Genomic DNA, 4,645 nt, shown 5'->3' with positions numbered 1-4,645 from the left:
GGCGACCTGATCGGGTAGAGCGGGTCGTCACGTCGGCTTCGTGTGGACCAGGAATAATAAATAAACTCTCATCTCTCTCGTTTGAAAAAGCATCTTTGGACTAATTTCTATCTTCGCTCCCTTCACTTTGACTACAGCGAATGTAAACCGAGTTGCAAAAAAAAATAATAATAAAGGAAAAAAGTTTTAGGAAAAAGTCTGTCCACGCTGACAGAAACACACACGCAGCTGAGTGGGACGCGCTTCGCTCATGAACAACCAGCCACGAGGGATTTGCACTGGAAATAAAGGATTTATAGGCTGAAAGATTTCTCTCTGTTTTCTTTGTGATACTAAACGTCCCACTCAGAACGGGATGTGGTGACGGACGCGTCGGCTGCATTGATGACGTGTAGAGTTAGTTTGTCAGGGGCGTGCAATAAGCTTTTGTTAGACGTAGAAAAGACCCCTCACACCTTTTGAATCGCTCACTTGATGAAAGTTAACCAGCGTCTGGACCTGACCAGAGAATTCCCTGAATACATGAGGAGTTTCATCCCAAAAAAAAAAAAAAAAAAATGATGTATCCATTAAAAACAAACAAAAAAAGATTATTATTAATACTCAGTTATAAATTACATGCCTTAAACTTAAATAAGTTGAATAATATTTGCTCATCATTTTTATTCCCATGCCAGCAGTCATTTAGTGGATTTTTTTTTATTTTGGAATGAAACTCTGAATCCGTCTTGTAAACAAATCTCAGTCCATCATTTGCTCTGTTCGCGGTGTGTGTTTGTCGCTGGAGGTTAAAGGTCCGTGTGTGTGTGTGTTAAAGCTCCTAACCCTGACTGTTGATCAGTCCGCCACGATCAGGTGTTCGAGGCAGCGATGAACACGGCGATTTGTCGGGCAACAGGGCCACGCAACAGGCAACTAAACAGCTTGTTCTGCGTCAATTAAAATAATTTCCTGACAAGAAACTCCATCTTGGATTTCTTTAATGTCATGTTGAATGTCGCAGTCACAAGAAATAATCTGCAGCCAAGTCAAATTTAGCTGCATTAATAAAAGTTTCAAATATATAGCACAATTTTACATGATGTTAAAAGAAAAGCAGAGACTTTAAAGTTGTTCAGTGAAAAAAAAAAATGTACAAGCAGGGGTGGATCTACCATGGTGGCATGGACTGGCACCTGAAAAATAGGCCTTGCCACCCCAGTTTGGGCAATCTAGAGGGGAAAAAAAAAAAAAATTCGCTGCCACCCTGTAAAATTTCCATGCCACCTTTAAAGCCCCAACATGAATGTTTCTCAGATCCGTGCACGAGCTGCGTTCAGTCGTTTTCTTTGCTGTATTTCTTGTGACTGTTATGATTCTCTCTTTATCTGAATAATTATACACATACAGTATATTTTACACAAACACACTGTACTTCCATATGCTGTTTGTCTTGTACATGCAACATGAAGCCCCAGTGTGAGTAAAGCAGCCCTGTGGTTTCTGTGTGGCAGCCGCCGCCCGACACGTCGCCCTGTTCTCGCCCTCCGTCGACCCGGGACGAGCCCGAGTCGGTCGTCCAGCGTGTCCGGAGACTCTGCACCTGATTTTAATCCACAAACTGTTCCTGAGTGGCGACGATGCTGAAGTGAATGTAAATTTATGAATGAAGCACAGACAAAAATGAAATGTTTTAGCGGGCTTTGCTGGAGTTTTTTTTTCTTCTCTTGTTGAAGTGATGAAACAAAATGTCCGTCCTTTTTTTTTTTTTTTTTTTCGCACCCTGTCTGTGGTTGCTGGTGTGTTGATGGGTTAGATTTGTTCCAGGAGGTAAAATAAACTGTTAACATATTTTATATCTGCGTGTTAAAGGGGCATTCAGTCGTCTCTGATCTTTGTCGACCCCTCCTGGTGACCAGCTGGAATTACAGCAACACTGACAGGTGTGATCCCGTCCCAGTGAGCAATGGTAGCTTTTAATTAACATAAATATCACAATCACTATTTTAATAACACATAATGTGGCTAATTAGTGCAGAAATCCAACAGAAACATTAATGAAGAGGTAACATATTCCCATGCAGAATAGTGGAACAATAATATTGCCTTTTTTTGGTTTAAAGAATTATGCTTTTTAGCCTTTGAAGCTTAAGAGTGTTGAAACTCTCCATTGATGTGCAATTTTTTTTTATTCCAAATTAGAATAAAAGGCTGGAAAATTATTGTTTTAAAGCCTTAAATCTCTGCACTTGAAGTAATCATTGCGTCATCAATATTGATCAACAGCTTCATCAACCATCTGATAGATTTATTATGGTTAAAATCTTTTACTTATTGCCCTTTTACGTCACTTTACCCCTTTTCCTTTGCATTTCCCACTTACTGCTATAACACACTGAATGGTGCATTCAGGGTCTGTCCGACTCCACACTTCCAGGACTCCACAGACAGGTGTTTTGAGCACGATGAAGAAATTTACAAGCATAAAAATATCCAACTCGGATTATTTGAAGCTCAAGTTGCGTGTGCTGTTTTTATTTAATTTGAATTTTATGTATAATGGATTTATTTTTCAGGCACTATGCGACTTGAAGGCATCATCCCGGCCCCTGCTCCCCTTGTTAAATATGAACTAAACAGTCTGCTGTGTGTTTTTAAGGATGTTCCTGGGCTTAGACTGGCAGTGGGAACACATTTTACACCACCAGTGCTTTGTGACTGCTGCTCTCCCACAGGCTTTGTTTTATTTTTATTTTTGTCAGCCTCCCTGCCTGCTACCCCTCCAAATTACAGCACATTTCTGTCATTATGGTGCAGTTAGAGAGTAACGAGGTGCAACACTTTCCACATAATTCATGCAACATAAGCTTTCATTACATAAACTTAAGACTGTGATAAAATGCAGAGAACGGCCAGCAAATGTCACTAGTTAATAATCAGCCACCGAACAGGTTAATGACACAACTATTGGCAGCAAGAGGTTTTTTTTTTGCTCTCTAATTACACTAATAATGAGGAAAGACGGCTGCAAATTACACCCTCTGTACCTTGAATGGTCGTGATGTTTGTCCAGTGTGATGTTGTAAGGCTTATTGTGATTTTTTGATGAATAAAATGGTCAGATTTACGCTGTGTTTTTGTTTAATCGTCTTTATTTGCTCTGCTCTGGACTGTAGACTCTGTGTCTTCGTCCAGAGGGTTTATCGGGGGCGTTGCTGCAGAAACCGGACCAGATTGGGTGAAGAAATGCTGTGGCACGGAGGGGGGAAAAGTGTGTTAACTCAGCGCCCCCTGCTGTCCTGTCACGGCTTCAACTGTTTCCTGCAGCAACAGAAATCCAAAAGCACTGCAAAACAGGGCCAAACGCCTTTATTCTGCACTTTGTTATCCATCATGAAGTGTTCAAAAATGTTGATAATCACATCTTGTGACCTGTTTTGGATGCCTTGGGTCTGTCTTTCCTTGTGATGAGAAGACCAAAGGAAAGATTTCGTTCTAAAAAGCTACCTCTGTCATAAAAAAGCAGCACTGTTTCCTAAGTAAATGTGTAAACATGACTTTTGAGTTCAGTTTTAACCCATAAAGTGCTTTACTTTCATGCCAGCAGCCAATATAATTATAATACTTGATTCATTCTTTCACACTGGGGGTGCAGCTCACAATAAAGTGAAAGTGAAAAAAACAGAATAAATTAAAACAGGCAAATTAAGACAAGTGCAAATATTGTGCAGTAAAACCATGCAAAAAACAAATGTTAGTACAATACATAAAAAATGGATATAAAACAAAGGATGATATAGAAACAAAGGAAGACATGAAAACAATAAAATATATAAAATAACAGAATAAAAGAATAAAATGGGAGAGTGGGTGTGTTTTTTTCTTCTTCAGATGGTGGATATCTAATTTCTGGAATGAAAATCTTTATTTTTTTCCCCATACAGTAGCTTTTGTTCCATCCTTTGGTGCTTCTTTTCAAAAGTTTTTATTCAGGGTGTCAACAAGAATCCGAGTTACATTCAATACTTAAAAGACCTTTCAGATTAAAATTTTAACAATTTAAGACAAATCATCTCTTCATTCAAGTGAGGATCCAGTGCAGAGGTCAGTTTTATGTAGGAATATTAGGCCTGATACTAAGGTGCTACTTTAATAAATCATTTTCTCCCTACAGAGTTTCATTTTATTATTATTATTATTTTTTTTATTTTTTTTTTTTTTTTGTTATTTCTCTCCACAGGTTAAGTTTGGACACATCAGTGTATTGGCAGTATTAGTTTCATGAGGCTGAGATGTTTACAACAGCAGATATGTTTAATCTGATGCAGAGGAACTTGTTTTATTTTGACAAAATAAAGAAAAAAAAACTAATATTCTGAAATATAAAAATCAAAACAAAATAAATCAAATATAAAAACATGAAATCGTTGTCACAATTAATGACTTGTAATTTAATACTCTGTAATGAGTTTCCAGGCCTGATGGTTGTGTAATTAAGTTTCTGTCATCTTTATTGTCTCCTGTCATCAGCTGAGCGCTCCAGCCAACGGGTGCGGTTGTAAAAACCAAAACAACTCACTGCGCCCACCGCGTCACGTGACGCCAGCGGCCCGCAGCCATTGGTCAAACGCCCTGTCAATTAGGCGGATGGGCGTGTCCAGGAGTT

This window comes from Myripristis murdjan, chromosome 22 (genome assembly GCF_902150065.1).
Source record: "Myripristis murdjan chromosome 22, fMyrMur1.1, whole genome shotgun sequence".
Lineage (NCBI taxonomy): Eukaryota > Metazoa > Chordata > Actinopteri > Holocentriformes > Holocentridae > Myripristis > Myripristis murdjan.
The sequence above is the reverse complement of the archived record's forward strand: the minus strand, read 5'-3'. Positions refer to the sequence as shown.